The sequence below is a fragment of the Melopsittacus undulatus genome, chromosome 3, assembly GCF_012275295.1.
Source record: "Melopsittacus undulatus isolate bMelUnd1 chromosome 3, bMelUnd1.mat.Z, whole genome shotgun sequence".
Taxonomy (NCBI): domain Eukaryota; kingdom Metazoa; phylum Chordata; class Aves; order Psittaciformes; family Psittaculidae; genus Melopsittacus; species Melopsittacus undulatus.
In genome coordinates, this window is record NC_047529.1 from 104090185 (window position 1) to 104111521 (window position 21337).

General features: G+C 39.7%; 1 protein-coding gene across 4 annotated transcripts in view; it reads right to left on the reverse strand.

Annotated features, from left to right (window-relative positions):
* ESRRG (estrogen related receptor gamma) overlaps window positions 1–21337 on the reverse strand; it is a 456497-nt gene that overhangs the window by 330517 nt on the left and 104643 nt on the right. The window contains exon 1 of one of the 4 annotated variants that reach the window (XM_031051601.2): window positions 15319–15353. The exons of the other annotated variants lie outside the window; for them this stretch is intronic. The gene's annotated coding sequence lies outside the window, so the exon portion shown is untranslated. Of the gene's footprint in view, window positions 1–15318; window positions 15354–21337 lie in introns of those variants that run through there. 4 annotated transcript variants of the gene reach the window in all.

Below are 21337 nucleotides of genomic sequence, written 5' to 3' on the forward strand. Positions count from 1 at the left end.
ATGTCTCTGCTGCAGTTTTTACAGAGAGAATGACATATTACCTGACTAGCATTAAAAGGACTCCCTGTTCCCAGCAATGACTGGTACATTAAGTAATGCTTCAGAAAAGTAGGATACAGTACACCAAGTTTGTTTGTTTTGTTTTTTTTTCCCTGACACAAAACTACAGATCTTTAAATGACAATAATTCACTGTCATTTAAAAATCGATTTTCTGTTTGGTTTTTATTTCTTTAAATTTATAGAGTTGTGGGGAACAATTTCAGAAGAAGATACTTACATCATTTCCTTTTCCCAAGAAGAATTATGGTGCTGCAGACCTCTGTAGGCTTCCAATCCAAGAAGCTCCCACCTTGCCTTTACATGAATGCAAACACACCATCACTACATTCAAGAACTAGGTCTGGCAGTAAGGGTACCAGGCAGTTTCTAACGTTTTGCTTCACAGACATGGACTTTTCCCTGCTACTTCCTGCACTTTTCAACATGGGTTTGGTTTGCTGGGTTTTGGTGTGGACCATGAGAATGAAGTCATTATGCAGCTATGTCAGGTTAATGGGACTGATGACCTTGAAATGTCCACTGTGAAGAAAAGGTATCCCTGCATTATTTGCCTCAGATCTTAAAACATAGCAAAACACTGTATTACTTACTTCAGCATTGTTAAGGGAGAGTCCTTTGCTGATCTGGATCAAGTCCCTTTTCTGAGCCCTGAGAGTTGTTTTTATCCTGGAGCATTGCATTACTCTCCCATTAAACATTCAGAAAAGGGATGTCCACTACAAGGCTTTCTAAACACCACTTTCAGGCATACTGAATGTGCTGACAGGACCCTTAAGCAACAAAGGGCTATACAAAAGGCATTTTCACTAGAAAAGGAATGTATTAATGTGACAAACATGGACTTTGTTAATGCCAGATGCTGACTATAGGTGTGAATGAGGAATATGATGAATGGGATGAGGAGGAGAAAGCAATCTTAATTGTGCAATTAGTTATGTTTGTGCAATGTTCTGCATAACAATTATAGCCCATTGGTAGACCAATGATCCAAAATGACAGCCTTCCAAAAGAGTTCAAGCAGCTAGGAAAGCCACTGTACCTGTGAGCAACTACTTTAGAAGGCTAATGAAAAATGTAAATGATGGCAAGTGGCCTTTGTGTGGCTTGAGTGTGATGCTGGGCATGGATGTGCAAGTGCAGCTGAGAGTGGTAAGAAGTACCAGGTTGCAGAGGAAGCTCCAAAGGGAATCACAGAATCATAGAATAGTTAGGGTTGGAAAGGACCTTAAGACCATTTAGTTCCAACCCCCCCTGCCATGGGCAGGGACACCTCACACTAAACCATATCACCCAAGGCTTCATCCAACCTGGTCTTGAACATTGCCAGGGATGGAGCATTCACAACTTCCCTGGGCAACCCATTCCAGTACCTCACCACCCTAACACTAAATTCCACCTTTTGTTTTCTTTTTAACAGCACAATTTAACTTTTTTTTCCCTAAGGGTTCACATGAAAATTAGATTTAAAATTGGAATCCAGATTAAAGCTCACTGTTAAAAGTGTTGCTGGGAGCAGAGGTAAACTGCCCAGAATGTGACAACAACACGGGTGTTGAGTGACGATCTGCTCATAATCGATACATCAGAGCACACAATGGTTTCCTTCATCCTCAGCAGCACCCCAGGGATCCACACCAGTCACAGCTGGTGCAGAATACAAGACATCCTGCCCCACTGGCTCCATGGGTTAGCACCACTGGGGAGCAGGAGAGATGCCTTTATATGATACTCAAAGGTGTCAGATTGTAACATGTCATAGTTGCCCTTGTCCTCATCCCACAGAAGAACTTAGGCCCTTTGGAACATCCTATCCACCAAAACAAAACAAAAAAAAATCAAAAGAATTCAGAGAAAAGGTAAGACCTGTGCCTAAATCCCTATTTACACAAGATATCTTTAGGTCAGGCTCTCCACTGCCTTTTAAACATGACACTAGAATACTGCCCTGAGAATTCTGTTTTTAAACAGTTCACTCATCCCTTACTCCAATAAATAGTAAGCGTACAGTGCTGCTAAGTCAAGCTGTTTATCAAAGACATTTACTTCTGCACAGAAACTCGTCTCCCATGGTGCAGAAGAGAACAGCACTGTGTTGTGACCCAGCTCTCAGCAAAGGGAATTAAGAAAACATCAGAACCAAAGAACAGAGCAGAGAGCAATTTTGTTATACCCCAGGAAAAGGGTACCAATACCGAAAGGAAGCTACAGGAAATCTGGAAAGGGACTTTGTACAAGGGCATGTAGTGACAGGACGAGGAAGAATGGCTTTAAACTGAAAGAAGGGAGATTTAGATTAAACATTAAGAAGAAATTATTCACTATGGGGGTGGTGAGACACAGGTTACCCAGAGAAGCTGTGGCTGCTCCATCCTTGGCAGTGTTCATCCAGGTTGGATGGGGCTTGTAGCAACCTGCTCTAGTGGAAGGTGTTCCTGCCCATGGCAGGGGATTGGAACTGGATGAGCTTTAGGGTCCTTTCCAACCAAAGCCATTCTATGATTCTATTCAGTGTCCACCCAGTTCATTGTCTTTAATGTTTTGACTGGAAGTTGGAATAATTTTTTTAAAGGCTATTTTATCCAGAGAGAGAAGAAAAAGAGTATCCCATGACTTTGTGCCCTGGTGGACTCCTACAAATTATTCACTATTGCAGACTGATACTGAACATACAACCTTAGGCAGACTCAGAGAGCAGGACTGTACATTCACAGAACTAAGCTTCACATTCAGTCACATCTCCAACTCACTGGAAACATCTCTACAGTAAATATCAAAATACTGCTTGGAAACTCATCAGCAAGTACAGCAAACAGCAGTTCCCACAACAGTCTCTTTCCATTCAGTGTAATGAGACGTACTCCACTATATTATGTGTTCAAATAGGGCAGGCCAGTTCTCTTCTAAACCTAGCTTCTCATGAACCTGAATCCAATCACACATTCCCTTTGTAACAGCCATCTCCCTTGGTGCTGCTCTACAAAATCTACATCCTATCACCACTTTAAAGGTCACCTGTAATGTTTCAATAAATAGAGAATCTGTGGTTTCCTTAAAGCCCTTATATTCCTCTTGCTGCAGTCCTTTTGGCTCTCTTCTATTGGTCTTGCTTAGCTCACTTTCACATGAATGTCAAATTTTGCATTTGCTGTATGCTGTCATCTAGACTTCCCTGTAAAACAGTTTGGTTTTCCCCCAGTTGGTGCACTAGATTAGCATCCCCCATTTCCCCACTCCAGAACAGAATGTAATTAAGGATCATGGGAAAATAACACACACATACTAGTCATAAAATTAGAGAATTTCAAGTTTGGTTCTGCTTTCTAATTTTACATGCTTCACTTCACTTCCTTATACTAAGAGAAATATAAATGGCTTTGGCCACTGGATATCTATTAACTCCTTGTGCATTAGATCCTGTGAAGCAGAGATGACAGCAAGATACAGAGCAACTTATGAGAAAGAACCTGTGCCTTGAAGAATTACATCCAATTCACAAAAAAATGAAGCCTTTCACCCAGATGGTTCTTCCTCTGTCTGTCCACTGTGAAATGGTTATGAAACATAATCCAGAACTGTCTCTGTATTCATAGTGTACAGGAAAATGCTTCATGACCTAAAGTAAGGAAATACTTTATCTGAGAAGCCTGCCAGGATGACATTGACAGCCTTGAAGCAGAAGAAGCACTGGTTCTTCTGGCAAAGACCAGTGCAGGAGGTACAGTGGCACAGCTGGTTTAAAGCAGAGGTTGTTTTGTACATCCCCACCTCAACAGTGGCACCTCCACCTTGTTTTTTTTGCTGATAGAATGGAAACCGAGATCTTACTGTCTTTGGCTGTGGTGCTGAATGTCACCAGATGAGAAATTAGCTGCTTCTTAATTAAAAAAGGTTAAATTGCTTCTACACCAGGGATAAAAATATCATCAAATTGCCATTTCTCATCACAAGAGTAAGCAAGAGGCAACTGTTGATCTTCAGCGTTTCTTGACAAATTCTGGAAAGGGAAAAACACATCAGGATATCTTCTACCATGAAGGCAGGTGGTAGTGGGGATGCAAATCAGGATCCACATCCCAAAGTCTACCAGGGCTAAATCATACTCCAGTTTGTCTCCTTGTTTAAAAGGAGAGAGAAGGTAACAGAGGTCACTGAGAAAGATGTTCATGCCATGTCTTTTGACACACAGCATCACACAGACAGAATTTATTACTTGCCCAAGCTATACAACATTGTCTATGGCAGATTTCTAGGAAAGAAACCCACATACTGTGATGCTTACTTAAGTACAAAATTCCTCCCTCTCTCTCAGCTAGAGAAGACTAGATGTTCACCTTTACTGATGTTCTACTGTAATTATTTTTATGGCAATTCTCCTCCATTAGTTAGAGGATCTTAATGGAATAAATAGAAAAATGAGCTCAAGCCTGAGTATTCTGCATTGTAATCTAAATTAAACTAGCATTACAAATTTGTTTACATATCTCAGTTGAGTTATGCAGTTTCAAAAGTTACTTGGTGAAAGTAAACATGTCTCCTGATGCTACATTACCCACTATATGCAGTAAAATATAACCTAATGTAATACAATAAAACTGAAAAACCAATAAATGTTCCTATTTATTGAAAAATTGGACAAAAAAAAGCTTACTGTCAGTTTTTAAAGACTGAAAATCAATAGATGATGAAAGGTTGTGTTTTTTGTTACCATTAGACTGTTGACTCTAGCAATAAGTGAGATATGGATTACAACTGGGGGAGTAAAGAACTGGTGAGATATACAATTTGGAGCTAAGAAGCTCCGAAGAACCCCAGGTCTGGGGTTTTCAGAAACTTAATTCCCAGTATTTGTGCAGCAGTGGCCATCTAGGCAGCACTGTTAATGGGCCCCAAGAGCATAGCTCCTCCGTTTGGTTAACAAAGTCAGCTTTAAGTATCATCCTGTCTTTAAGAGCATTTCTAAATTAAGGGGGATCTTAATCAGAGTTGCATCTGCTAAGGATCGCAAGTGAAGGAGATTCAGCTTTCACAGATATTCACTTCCTGTTAATCAAAATAATCCTCAGACAACATAATGAAACTCCAGCTATTGCAGTTCCACCTCTCGTGTGCCTGGATTGAGCTCACCAAGCTCAACAGCCAAGTGGTGTCCCCAGGTCTGGCCCACACACCCTGTGCAGTCCTCACATAACTACTGAACAAACCTGCAGTGATAAAAACCACTGAGCTAAACACAAACACTGCACCCAGAGTCCTTAAATAGTGATCTATGCCAAAGTTTCTCCAAGTGAACCATTACAGGTAGGTTTGGTTTCACCTAGTAGGTATGACCAATACACATAAACCCAAATATATATGTTCTACCCAAACTATATTCCTAAACTCTGGAACAGAGCTTGAAAGGATGCCAATTATCATTGAGAGTTAGGTTTGCTTTTAGTAGCTATATTCTCTCTGTACATATCATAATCATACAGCAGCTCAAGTCTTGCTAGATGGGGGTAACATGGTAAAAGCCAATATTGCCTTTAGATATACAAATGTACTTCCCTGTAAAAAGGGACAGTGACCACTGTGACAGAGAACTAGTAAAGTCAGCTGACCTGCTTATCACAAGAGCACAAAGCTGTGCAGTTTTAAGTATACAGAGAAAAACACAAAAGTCACAAGACCTTGAATGGGTTGACAGTGTACAGAAATGACCATCTTACTACTGGCCCCAGTCCTGTACTTTCATGACATAAAACTTGTGCCTCAAACTGAGGACAGCACAGAGATCATTAATTTTCATATCCTGGTTTACTTCTGTTTTCCCAGGTAGAGAGTTAGCTATTTCTGACAAGGTGGCTGTTACCACATATGCATAATCACATACCAAGAAAAGATTCATGTTGTTCCTGTAAGCTTTTGCTTAAGTACGCCATGGAAAATAACTCTGATGAAATAATTTGCCCAGAGCACTGCTTGTCTGGAAGATTTGTATAATTTAACTGCAGCTCTGTAAATAATTTGGTCATAGACAGGCCACCAGTACAATTTGGTGCTAAACCCAGGCAATGTTAAGGAAACGGCCAGCAGGCCAAAAATTAAATCTCAACTAATCAAAGCATGTACAACTCCTAGCATGTACAACACATATTAAAACCCAGTCCAAATCTACTCTTTTCTGGAATATGTTTATTCAGTTTAAAGGAACACACTGATTTTTTTTTTCTTTGGGAATTAACACAAGGAAATGTCATGCTTTCTCTCAGTAAGGAGATCACCTGCATATGGTTAATCCTGTGTATCTCCATAAAGAAGTATTTTTGCATGATAACATGATAACATCCCAAACTCACCACAGCACAATTATACAGCTTAGCATTTTGTACTGCTGCTGAACTACCAGTAACTTTCATCAAAGCCTCTCAGCTCTCCTTGTGTGGTTACCCTGTAAAGTGGCAAAAGCTGCTGCCCTGATTTTCAGTCAAGCCTTAACTGAGTCTGGAAGCAAGCGGTACAAAATTGTATGCATGGTACATTGCACCTTTAATCATCTACCTACCTGAAATACTCAAGCAAGTAGTTAGACATCTAAATGTTCCAACTACAGGCTTAAAATAAATTAGTTTTGTAGTACATGACTCTGTCCACATTATTTAAAAATTGGCATTCACATCCCCTCTCAGCCCAAGTATCACTAAAGCCAATCAGAAACTCCAAGTCAGTAGCAGAGCCAAGACCAGGCCTAAGATTTAGTATGTGAAAAAGGGAGAGAACCAACAACTGCAGGATGCTCCCCATTCATGCTTCATGTCTGGACAAACATTTTCCCATCAGAAATGTCAAAAATCGGCATTGCCTTCCCACACCATCAGACTGTAAGTCAAGATATGTTCTGGAAGCCTCCTATGATTTTTTACCAAATGAGAAGGAAATAGCAGAGAAAATAGAATACAAAACAAGGCAACAAAGCCATCCCTCTCAGCAGGACTGAAAAAAGGACTCAAGAAGAAGAAACACTTATAATACTTTTTCAACTGAAAAACAGAGAAGGAGCTAGATGGGTTAAAAGCCAGCAAAAAGTAGTAGAAAAAAAGCCCACCAGGTATTGTTGCAAGAACCTCTAGATAAGCATCTTAAATCAGGGTAAATTACACACCTCATGCTGGTGACTCGGTCATGGGAAATTATGAAGCTACGTGATGTCTCATTTGTTGTGCTGAAAACAAATGTAAATAAATTACTGAGAGAATCTCATTTACATTTAGAAATTCATCCCGATGCATGACATGACTGCTGATGGTTTTTTTAAATGACACTTTGAGAAGAAGTGCAACTATTAAAAACAGATCATAGCCACCTCAGCAAGAGCCTCTGTTTGTGTGTGCACATGTCTGTCTGTGTCTAGGCACGAGCGTGTAAAAGCAGACGTTCTAGAGAGAACTTTTGTATCACTGAGAAAAAAGGCTTTCTTTTACTGTTTCAGAACCAAAATGGTGGCATCAGAAGACAAACCCATCAATCTGTATTCTTCTGTTTATTTTTTTCCCCTCCAGAGTGGAAAACAGCAAGACAATGTTATGGATTGGCTGCTGCCAGTACAACAGAGTGCAAATGCTAAAATCGTAGGAACAGAAAATAGTATGGCACATCTCTCCATCACCAAGTGTAATAAAACTTCCCCTTAAATACACACACAAAAAGCCTTTTGCTAAGCTTTTATCCCCCCCCGCCCAAGTCTCACATTTTAAGCTGTCACCAACCCAATTGAGAAGGATATCCAGGAAGCTGTAAAATGAAGAGCAAGTTGAACCATGGTTAGCTAAGCAGCATACATTCAGGCTAATATCCAAATGCTTTAGGGGCTGTCATTCTCCATCCCGCGTGGGAAGGCTGCAAAGAGACGGACTTGCTCGTATCATGATTGCTCTTATTATTACAGCAGTGAAAACACTGCATACTAATGGGGATATGTTTTCAGAAAGAAAATTGTTAGATGGCTTTTTAGACTCTGTGCCTGGCTCTGGGCTTCAGTATCCAATGCCTCCTATCCCTTTCTTTGCTTCCCGGACAGAACTCTCCAAAAAAGTTGGTAACACGAGGGTGAAATAAAACATATTTCCAAATGGGGACATGACAGTGTTCTACAAGCCCACATATGGCAGCATATTTACATAAGCCTGCATAGGTCAGAGAGTTTATTTGTTAAGGGACAAATAAGCAGGCCATGAAATAATTATTTTTCATTGTGCCCTGCCAAACCTATCCAGCCAAAGGCTAAATTGAGCTGCTATTGTGATTATTTGAACTGTGGAGCCAAAAGTCTTCACTGCAATGCATCCCAGCTGTCCTAAATTTTATTCTGATGGCTAGTTTTCACACTAGCTTGAAACTTGGCAAAAATGATCCTCAAAATAGGCAGGCAGAAGGCTTGCTTTATCCAGACCTACATCAATTACTGATTTAGAGCTGCTCTGAGAACTTGATTATTAACAAATCACTTCCCGAAATTGTTATGACAAGATTCACATATGCAAACAGCAAGCTGCTCATATGTACACAGCTAGCAAAAGAATCTAATACAAAGGTTCCCAGATTTATTTATGGTTATTTCCTATAGTGCTTTACTGCAAATTACCCACTAAAATACAAAAGAAAGGGGAGAGGTCCAGCTGCAGCACCACAGCTTTGACATACAGTGACATGGGAACACCCAGGCCATTACTGCTCAACATGCTTCTACCTTAACCCACCCCCCTGTGGGAAAGGATCTACCACTGCCTTCTGGCATTAGAGGAAGGAAAACTACCAGCTCCCAAGCCACAGATTTGGTCAGCACACCAAGGAACAGGTAGGATTACTCTGAGAACAGCTCGGATGACAGGCTTGGGAGGATATTTCATACTTTAAACAAGGCTGACAGTGGAGGGGGGGAAACCCCAAATGTTTTTCTTTTAAAACCTCATACTTCAGAGCTTAAATTAATCCCTAATAATGAAAGATTAGGAAGAGAACATATAGAGAGAAGATTGTCCCATGTCTGCCCATTGTGAGGCTCTTACAACTTTCCTTATGGCACCTGAGGTTGGCCATTGCTAGACACAGAACAGGAGGCTAGAAGGATCTCAGAAGTGATTCATTTCATACTTCCTACATTTCTGTTTAAATAACTAAGACACATACGAAGGACAATGAGGCTAATTGTTTTGAAGGCAGCAGACTTATAAATAAATGACATGCCCATCATTTGGTATCAGGCTGTACGTACCACATCCCTGACAAGACAAGCGCACCTCGCTGCAGCTGCCCTCCTTCTCCTCCACAACTCCTACTATTTTTTTATGCTGTTTGTAATTTCACTGTAATATCCTGAGGGCAGCAACCACTCCACATTTACACATGAATTAGAACAACACCTCACACAATGGCATACCAGTCCTGATTGGACCTGGACTGCTCCTGGGAATGCTACTATAAAAAGAGCTCATAAATGTATAGAGTACAGCACAGTAACACACACACACACACACACACACCTTTTATCAGAGTTACCATCACTGGAGTGTTAACTCTTGGTTTTCCCAATAAAATTGCTGATTGTTTCCTTGATGTCTAAGCTCCAAATGGCTGCAGGATGTGCAGCTAAGATCCAGCACACCTTCAGCAGCATACTCTGTGAAGTAAGGTGTTTACTGTTAACTGTTTAATAAAATGACAGAAATGTTATTGAGTCTTGTTATAATTATGAAGGTATAAGGCTGAATCTTGCTTAGGATCTGCAGCTGATGTATTGATGAGCTAGGGACATTGAGGATAAGGAACCAAAAGAATCCACATCTGTGTTAGCCACATGACCCCTGCATACCTGTTACAGACCTACTGGGTCTTAATCTGATCAGCCCAAATTCCCTTCTTTCTTCCTTCCTTGAAAGAGGCTGTTTGACCTTTGAGCTTATATTTTAATATATTCTGGCATTTGAAATTTTACCTCTAACAAACTAATTATTTTCTAGTACTTCAGATATAAACAACTCCAACACAAAATTTTAACTTCCTCTGGTATTCAGTCACTTAAATTTTAACTGAAAATATAATAAATACATTTGAAAAATCTTTACCAACAAAATTCCAGTTTTCTTAAGAATTCTGTCACATCCATTATTTTGTAGGACTTTTTTTCCTGAAGGACCATGAAAGGCCAGTGTGGTTCACAAAGACCAAAAGGAAAAGGAAGAGAGTGGGTGCAGGTAAGGTGGCAAACCAATAAATTACTTGAGTACATGCATAAATCCAGGCATCTAAGCCTCCTTTAAGGTCAGGTTCCATGTTGGAGTCACTCATTACAATATTTAATATCTAGGGGAAAAAAAAGGAAGAAATAGCCAAAATGTAAAAATATACTTTAAAATCTTAGAACAGCCACTTTGCAAGGCCTGTATTTTGTGCTTGTATTGAACCAGAAGTTCACCTTAGAGGTCTACCATACATACCACAATCTCTTCTCTCACAATAAAACAAAGAAGGCACAAATGACATTTTGTTGACTACCACTTGATGGACCTTTTATTTATTAGACTGAAAACTCTACGTAATCAAATTCTGTGGAAAATCCAAGATCAAAAGTTCTTTTTCTCTGACTCCAGATAGACTGGTAGTTTTACAGGGCCTTTTCTGTATAACTTTACACTCAAGTTTTGTCCATAACATAAATATTGAGAGTTTCTGTCTCACAGACACATGACCCTCACTGTTAGACATTCTCAGTCTGAGCACTTCAGCTTCTCTATAAACTTCTCACAACTTGTGATTTAACTCTTGTTTCTTTTGCCCTGTGTGCCCACAACTCTAACCAAAGCAAACCCAGTGTCACATTTCCAATCTGGAGGAAAGATCATTCAAGAATACTGTAAATATAGTAAGAGACCATGGTCCATTTGGAAGAGGCTATTGACAAACCTACTCACACTCAGTCATAGTCAGATAACATGACAAAGTCCAGTGAAATCCTATTAGGGAATAATACAAATGACTGAGCTTAAAGAATACAGTTAGCTCCTAATTAAACAGCCCATAAATCTGTTCAGAACTCATAGAATTTATCACCAGAACAGGAATCTCAAGACCTTTCATACAGTCTCATTTTAACAGCCCTGTTGTCCCCTGAACAAACAGCTCTTACAAATGAGATATTTCACCAACTTAAAAAAAAAGATGGTTATGCACTTAAAAGATGGTTATGCACTGAGTTTTCTTGAAATTGTGTAACATTTGCATGGTATAGCACATACCCTTACTTGTTCACTGCAGTCTGATTCAAAGTGCTATAAATACGTTTGCCCTTTCTGCTAAGCCCGCCTAAGGGATTAGCAACCCCCCAAAAGTTCAGTTGAATATTAACTGCATTAACTTTGCAGACTGTAACATACTGTTATGCTCAAACAGCCTACAGTGCAGTATGGATGACTTGCTTAATAAAAAAAAATGTTTTCATGCAAAGACCTATTGCTAAGAAAAAGAGTTTGTTCTGTCAAAGGGGGTAACCTCTTTCCATTTAAGTCCATAAAAGCAAATAAATAAAAGAGAGGTCTTTACAGGGATGTCCAGAGAAACACTTATGATTTTGCCTGTCAACCCAGATGGACTTCCCTTGGCAACACAGCACCAGCTCCACTCTCCATTAGAAATTCAGATCATCATGACAAAAAACCCTGTGAAATACAATAGCAAAGTGTCATCTACTGTAGTCATGTGAAGTTAAAAAGTATGTAAAGAGAAGCATGACTGTTTGTTTACTTATTTGTTAAGTAGTGCTTTGTGTGCCAACTCCCATAATAACATATGTGCTGAAAGCACAAAGTTATATAGCAGTGAAGACAAATAAAAGGAACAGGAAATATTTAAAAGTTGGAAGAGGGAGAGCTGATCAGAGCTCAAAAAGGAGACAACTTCATAGCTAATGCCAGAAGTCAATGAAGAGCAGGTTCTTATACCTCCTAAGTAAAAAACTTCCAGGCAGAGGGTAACTGGCAGTATCAAAAGATGAAGAAAGAGAAGGAAAAAGAGGAAAACAAGAATGGCTGGGACAAGTCTCTGAAGGTTACATGTTATAAAGTGGGCTGAGTAGAGTTGCTTGATTAAAGATTAAAAAACCCTCCTTCATTATAATCACAGTAATACAAAAATGTAGAACATGTCCATTGTCTGCTGAAAATAGAAACTGCATAATATATTTTCTTTGCTTTTATAAAAAAAAAAAGGTGAAACAAACCTTCTTTGTTGCTGTGGGAACATACAATTCTCAAAACGACCTTGACATGAAACCTTTCTCATTGGCTCCTCAAGGATCACGTATGTATCAGTTTATACACACTCCCATATGAAGTGCAACCAGAAGCTAAATTCAAGCTTTAAGAACTAGAAACCATATTTTTTCCAAAACACTGCACACTTACTTGCTTCTGCCATTCACCATTGTCTAGAAATGGAGACCAACAATAGATGTTGGTGCAAGAACTTAAACTGCACAGTCTCAGACCACAGCATTAGACTGGAATTAAAGCTTTATAGGAAAATAGAAATGCTTCACTCCCTGCACTCTCTACCTTACATGCATACACACACACACACACACACAAACACTGCACACCTGCTACCCACCATCCAGATGGGCCTGAATTCTCCTGAATCAGATCTTGGAGTTTTAAGCTCAGCTTGAGTTCAGTTGGATTTCAAGACATCAAAATGTATTATCATTTCATATTTAAAAAAATTAAATCAGTGTTCAGGAACTCCTACTTTCAGTGCTGTTTGCACAGTCAGATATGTATTAAAGTGTGATTATTGCCCCAAATGTACTAATACAGATAAATAAAATGCAGCTTTGCAACATTTAATTTAATTACATATGCTCACTTAACGCATGAAAACCAGAAACAAGCTGGTTTTATATCATCAGCATGTTAAGCAAGATTGGGAATTTAGCAAATCCGTAGTGACCAGAAGTGGGGTTTTTTTTAAGTCCATAAAGGCAATTTATCAGCCCAAACTCACTTGAATTTTGTAGGAACTGGCCCTTAATGCACACGTATCATAAAATATTAACACATTAAGAAAAAAACTAGGAAGTATTGTTTTCCTAGAGAATTTGCTCAGCTTGCATAATGTAACATTTATCATCAATACAATTTTTTCAGTTAAGAGACCTCTAGCCTCCTCTTCAGGAGGAGGTCTCTGTCTCTACTTCAGTACCTCCTCCGAGTCCCGTTTCCTGCACATCAGTAGGCTGCTTGCAACTGGCAAAGTCACATTTTAAATCAGGAGCGGCCTTTCCCCACCTCCCCTACTCATCCTGAAACCAATGTGAGACGTGCAGGGGGTTAAGAAGTCATAGGCACAGCAATAAGATGTTCTCCACAGGGATTGCGGGCATCTGGAAGTGCTGCCGGTGGTGCTCTGCCAGAGCTGAGTCTGGCAAGCACCAAGGCACAGAAACGCGAGTCCTGCTTGCTTGGCCAGCCTTGGACTGACCTTTATTCGTAGCGGGGAACAAGAGTTTTGTTAGTGAACACAGAGTTCTGGTCTACACATTTTTTAAATTGATTATTTTATTGATGTGAAGTGCCCAGGTGCCCCCGCGACAGCCACTAATATAGATTTTGAAAATAAAATTAATTAAGGGCCAGTCTGGACCACCTTTACTGTCATCGTGTAGTACCCTTTTCTACAAGTAACAATGCTAGCAACCAGCAAGCACAAGTAGAGCGTTTCTAGAGTATTTCATTACATCTCAGAACAGTTGACTGTGGAGTTCAAGATCACTGTCACCTATCTACATGCACACACACACACTCATTCTTCTCTCCTACCTTCCAAAAGGGAAACTGACTTAACCGACAAAATTCCGTGCTGGAGCACCAGCTCTGTCCCTCCAGACCATAACAGTGCAGCACGGTACAAGCCTGAACTGGAGCAAGAGCAGCCTGGCACGCAGACTAATCTGAATTATAGTCATCCAGCCCTTGAAATGGTTCCTCATTAGCTGCTGGTTAATGGAGACCCAACGAGTAGTGTTATTTTCATCCCCTGCCTACTGAACACAAAATTCATTTGCAAATATCCTGTAAAATACTGCAAAGCAAGCCAAAGAGATATGACAACATAAGAGGCACACTATTTATGGAATGCACTTACCGTCATTTAGAAAAGGAAGCTGACATGAGCAACAGCCTAAATTTAGCAACACATTTAGTTTTTATTCACTAGTCACAATGACAACATTTTAGAAGGCTACCGCACACCTTGTGCGCTGAAAGGTTCCACTGAAATCAAGACAGACTTTGATCTGAAAGGACTTCAGGATCAGCTCCTTAATGAATAAAACACTGAGTTAAATTAAGGCAATCACCATCTTGACTTTCTATTCCAAGTAGATATAAAATTACATTGATTGCAGGAAATGGTGGCATTCAAACAATATTGCAATGGCCCAAGCCTGAAAGCTAAATTCATTGTTGAGCTAAACTAGGCTTTCAGAGGGCATCATTTGATTTGAGGGAAAAAAGAATCTACAAACCACATATTTTCAATTAATAGTTTAAAAGGCACAGAGTAAGAAAGGAAAAACACTGGTCAATATGCCACATGCCACTCAAACAAGCAGTCTTGCCATGTATATGCAGATGCTGAGTATATATATATGTATATATATATATGTATATATATATGGGTGGGTACATGCATGTGGTTTTGTCTTTGGGGAGGAGGGTTGTTCAGGGGTTTGTTTTTTGTTTTTGGCGTTTCTTTAAGGCAGGCTGTATTACGTAAAGTCAAAATTTGAAACCCAGAAAGAAACAATGTGTTTTGGAACAGCCTGAGAATGCTCATTTACCCACACTACCTTTAATTCAAAAGTTATTGCCAATCAACAGTGCACAAAGTTAAACCTACTTCTCTTGAAAACTCAGAAAAATAATTGATTCAAACCCTTACCTTTGGCACCTTAAAGACTTTTGGCCATGACTTACCTGTATAAATAGAAAGAACTAATTTACTACAGAAATGCCCATGGGCAAACATGTTCTGGCTAATGAAGTGTTCAGCTTTTGCATGATTAACCAGCTGGTGGGGGTGGTGTAAAAATCACAGGGCATAAAATAATAAGAAAAAATTGATTAGTAGCTCTCTTTTAAAGCACTCTATGAAAAACTTCCTTATTTTTGCTCAGCAGTTGGGAAAGGAACTGTACGTACAGAAAAGATAGACTCAAATGACTTACCAAGGAGCCAGGCAGAGGCTGCACCAGGCACTCACTCCTCCAAGACCTGCATCGCAGAGAGGTTCAAGTGAAAAGTGAGATACCAACCAGCACCATGTCTGGATTACTTATATAACAGGTCCTGCCACTAGTCATAAAGGTAATTTTCTACTATATTGCAAAAGGCATTATGCAAAATTAAGAACTGTGACTATGCTTTGACTCAGTTCAGTTTCTTCCCCAGTGCTCTACACTCGAGCACTTTAACTGGCTACAGCTACTCCCATGAGTCAATTTAAGAAGTGCCTCCATACAAGCCCAGGGATTCATATTCTACTTAGAAATAATGCACACATTTAGGGAATGAAATGTAAAGAAGATGGGGTTTGCACTAAGGACTAAAATCCCCTTGCCCTTCCCATCTTGTACAAGGGGTTTCTCACAAGCTCACGTGTTCTGCCCTCAAAATAGGTCCTAATTAGTTTACAAATACTTGGCAGACAGGTCACAAAAATAAATGTATCATTAACTGTTCCCTAAACCAATGCAGGCTATCCTGAAGTAGTTTCACTTCATAGGCATTTGCTCTCGTTCCCTTCAGCTGGGATATAACTAGCATGTAGCAGTTTTCCTTCAAGAAGGAAAACCACATATTTTTATGGCACTGGATTACTTCAAAATATGAAACAGCTGCTCATACAAAGCATATGCACCAATAATAAGAACCTACAAACATTTAAGCTACAGGTAATTTTCAGTAGGCCATAGTAATAGTCACAGCATTCTTTACCTTCATTACTTCTGTAGAAAATGCATGTTTTACATCTATTGATGGCCTTGTAAAAAATTATTTGTATTTATGTACCATGGGAGAAGTGGGCAAAGGATCTGCATCTCAGGAATTTGCAATGAGTCCCAGCCTTGGGGATGTTCAATGCTGGGACTTCATGGGTTAGGAACCTATGTTAAATCCCTTTGGCAGTATACAAGCAGCCACCTTGCATCCATGCCTAGTTTCTAACTGCAACGTGATTCTGGAGCTTTCCCTCTCATGGCATATGATGGTATACAGTATACATTCAGATGCCCAGCTACCTGGATATGGATTCAATTCATCAATCATGCTAGTATACAGTGTATGCTGACTCAAACCATGGGATTCTTTGCAAGGAGTAGTAATTTTACTTGAATTGGGAGTTATTGTGGGAAGAACCAAAGCAGAACTCTGAAGCCCCTTTCCCTTCTTCACACAACTCCTCCACTTATCTTAATTATGAATTTCTGAGGGAGACAATATCTCTAAATGCACCAAAAGAGAGATTTTTCCATGCTGTTTTGCCATAGAAGCCAGGGAGATTATCCTGATCACTTCATGCAAACAGCATATACTCCACCCAAAGATTCTCACCAAAGAACCAGCCAGGCTTAAGCAGGTTAGATAACTCTACAAATATTCCATAGAGGTCTTCTTTTCTTATCACAGACATCTGAGAAAGTGTGCCACTAACTTCACGCTCAGTTAAGACTTCTGACATCAAAAAGGTTTTTGCATGTTTCTAAGGCATTGCTGGATAGGTGGATTTTTCTACCTTTGCATAGTTCTTGCTTTTCAGCCTCCTCTAACCTTTTAAGAAACATTTCTACATATTAACACATAAAAAGTGGGCACGGAGCTGACATAAGCAAACAGACATAGATGAAAACTGAAAACACTGGAACAAAGCAACATTTCCATCTGTACATCAGTTCAGAAAGTGCTATCTCCAGACAGAATTCCAACTAAAACAGAAGTTTCTAGTTAAGTGAGAAGCGGTATTAAATTCCACTTGAGTCTGATTTCTATGGTCATATTTGAATCGTAAGCAATTTCTAACATGTCAGGTATTTCTAACTCTGACCAACTGGGAGCCTGTAAACTGAGAGCTTGTAAACTATGTTTAAGGTGATTTTCAAACATGGTAACAGCCTAATACGTTTGCAACGCAATTTATTAATTGCAGTCATACTTGCTAAGAAATTATGCGGTGGACTACCTAAGTTACACTATCACTTTGGCTAGCATACTTTTTTAAAAAGCAAAATTGAAAGAAATGCCAGTTTGCCATAGAAAGTGAATGCCTGTTAAAATTGTATTGCCTTAAAAGAAATCAGAAATACAGCTATGAGAAAAGGCTGTTTTGCAGATGGATAAAACTAATTCTTCAGACCTACGTGTTGGACTCTAAAAGCTTTACCAAATTTTCTGTTTGTTTACTTAAAAGCAGCTGCTTTGGAAGGACCCCTCAAGCTGTTTGCTTTGCAGAAGGGTCTAACACAAGACAAACACTGTGGACTACAGGTTTAACTTCAAAGAACACACATACACAAAGTTATTTAGGTGCCTAATTTCACTTATATCAACTCTCAGTGAAACTGACAGAGAGCAAGCACCTCTGAGGACATGGTCCTTTGACATTAACATGGATTCCTCATCGGGATCCAGGTTCATGCTTTTTCGGACAACAAAACAACAGAAAATAAACCCCACTTTGCTCCACAGTCTCCTTATTCTTTCCTACACTGGAATTTCTCTAAGATTGACCATGGTTCCCAGTAGAGGACACAACAGCCAAACAGCTGGTCTAATTAACTGGAGTTTTTCATTGTAATTAGTAACAACAAGAGCATAAAGCAATCAATAGGACACCTTATGCCACTACTGCTTAAATCTCCTTTGACTACCCCTGGTTCAGCCATACCCTTGAAGCAGATTTGGAGAGTTCTTCCTGTCACCCTCCCATGCAGCATCGATTTTTAGCAAGGATAATATTTGCTATTATACTAGAAAGAGATAAGCCACATTCTTAACCTGTGTGATGCAGCTAAAAATCAGGTTTAAAGAGCATATTGAGGAGCCAAAGGATTTTTTCTTATAAAGCATTTTAATTACCTCTAACGTGATTATATACTTGACCAATGAGTAACATAGTATGATATCCACACAGCTGCCAACAAGTTGCATACAGATTTGTGCAACACACTTGCCCACTCATGCTGGAGCGGAACCATGTTTTGTTGCTTGACTGTACATTCAGCTCCTAACTTCTAACTTCGTATGAAAAACCAATTCATTAAAAAGTAATTTTAAACTCTTTCTAAATAACTGCTGAAGGACTTCTTCTTCATACATTTGAAGAAGAGATATATAACTGCAAACCATCTTCTCCAACTGAGAGAACTGCTAAAATTAGCCCCTGGAATTTCTCCTTTGGGTGCCAGTTTGAGTCTTGCTCCAAAGGGCCACTAACAATCCTCCTGACTTTGAAATTGCCCACAACTAGTCAATAAGGCCTATTTGTTGATCAGCTGCACACAACTCCCTTGCAAAACATCACGTATTTGTAACCTCATTTTACAAACATGGGATTTTGTTCCAGTCTCCTGAAACTGTACAAACACAAAGAACTCAGCAGCCCTCTCAACCCCCATTGGAAGCGATAAGTGAGTCCTTCTAAAATTGCAGACATGCTGTCAAGTGCAGGTGTTTGTAAACAAGTTTGGAAATGTTTCTAATTATAAACGCTAAGAGTTAAAATTAGAAGTCCAATCCAATAGCTTTATAAAAAGAACTTCCAAAAAGGTTCATCTAAATGAGAGCAACCAGTGACGTTTAATTCAGTTGCAAGAGCGCAATTTCTGTACAGAGCAGCATTCTGCTCTTCATCAAACTTTCCACTATGAGTTACAGAATATTTCTTTTTAGAAAAGAACTTTGATAGCATATGAATGTTCCCAAAACTTGTCTTTGTTGCCAACACCAAAGTTCAGATTTTATGGGGAACTTCCCATGCTGACCTCCTAGGAACACAAACTCTACTTGAAGGACCCTTCCTCTTCTGGATGAAGTTCTCCCTGATAACCTTACATACTGCAAAGCTTGGCTTATCCTGCCCTGGCACAAACTGCTGGAGATAAAACTGGGGAAGGCAGAAGCCCTCCCAGAGCTCTGACTGATGCAGATCTTGGGATGCTGGTGGTGCCTCAGTCTTGCCTTCATCACTATGATGTGGAGGCCAGAAATGTAGCTCTAAGGAGCTACGTTGACTGATACCTCAGACAAAGGTTGGAGGGAAGCTAATCCTGTCTTTCTAACCCCAAATTGCGTTTATAATGCACTATGAGGGGATAGCGCAGGCAAAAGAAATGGACTTTACCTCTGCAGAAGCTTTGGGAGAAAGCAGAGCTTTTACCAGACTCAGGGGGAGATGGAGCTCTTTATGGCAGGGGTAGGGGAAAGGGGGCTAATACTGTAATCTCTCAATCACATTATTTCTTAAGGGAAATATAACAGCACATCAGAATGGTTTTGGCTGATTAGAAGTGAGCAAACCTAAAATAATTTCAGAGAGGCTTGACTACAGCCTCACTTCCAGCAACTCTTGCTGCACTGTCCTGTAAAAGCTAGAAGGGGAAATGGATTAAACAGTGCGAACCTGCTTCAGGAAAAAGGAGGGACTAGATCTGCAGCACAGGTAGGGCTGTGAGGGGTAGGCAAACACCAGCGCTTTAGCTCCTGCAGAGCTGGCCTCCTCCTTCTCCACTGGGATGTTATATGACAGAAGAAAAGCCCAAACCCATCCTCCTCAAAAACCAGGACAGAAAGTAAGCTGTGCTTATCCCAACACCCTGAGGAAGATGTTTCACTTAACAACCACTATCCAACACCTCCTTTTTCTTCTCTTTCTTTCCTTTTTCATATTTGCTGTGTAAAAAATAAAATAAAATAGCAGTTTCCATGTTTTTTCTGGACAGAATTTTGGAACTCATTCCCTTCAACAAACATTACAGTACAAGTTTAGTGCCTATCTTGTAGCTAGAAAGTGTGGTGCTGCATCAGGATGAGAATACAAACATGCCTTCAAACAGGGAGCTTTGCAGGTGGCACTTCCTTTGCTGCAAGCCATGGATATAACCTGGAATTGCTTATCACTTGAGACAATCCCTTTTTTGTGTCTGTATTGATGTAAGGGATGGAGAAGTCCACTTTTGCTCTTTGGTGGAGGGACAACAGCAAGTAGGAGCAGACTAAGAGCACATTTTGCCTGCAGCTGGTGGTCACTGCCCCTTCTATTCATTGCCTTGGGTACCTCTTCCCCTCTTTTCTTTGGCTTGAGTACCCCATCTTCCCCATTCCTGGCTGGTGCAGTGAGAGCTCCCTCTCCTGTTCCAGCCTAACCAATGTTAAACCTTGTCCTACTGGAAGCATGGCCTGAGTGAAAAGACCAGGTTCAAAGGCAGTTCAGTGAGCCAGGTTTCCTGTTAGAAACTGGCACCAAAATACACTCCCTGAGGGTGGGGGAATAGTATACTCCTCCATTTTGAACCTATGTAAATGTATTTCTTTATTAAACATAGATATATGTGCAGATCCACAGCTTAGTATACATGTCAGAGTATGTGTAAGATGTGTGAACACATACATATACAGCATTGCAAAACTTGAATGCCACTAATCTCATTGCTATTTTAATTCAAAGTAAGTATAAAAATCATTAGCTTCTATAAGCCCATCTAACTTCTGAAGCATCTACGCTATGAGTACCTGTACTGTGTTCAGATGGAAAAACATTTTTTCCTAAAAGAATATAAATTGGAGCTGTGTTTGCAACTAATTTTTTTAATATTTTTTTTTAAATATAAACCCATGTTTTTTTACATAAGCCTTTTAATTAACAGTACATATGTATTTAGGGGATTCTGCATCACATCCAGACCAGATAGGTCAATTAACCCATTACAGTTTTTCTAAGATATTAGATGAAAGAAAATACATTTAGGAAATGCTTAATTGGACTTAAACTAAGCATGTGAGTGCTAAAATAATCCCAGATAGTGATTTATTTCTAATATTCTCTGCATGCTCAAAATGAAAGCATGAAGAGCAGCACAACTGCATATATCTCCTATCAAAAATAGCTGAAAAATACTATAGAAGAGTGCCTGCTGGGTTGGTTATAAAAGTAAAGTATAATCCATTAACTGCTAATTAGAAGCATCAAAA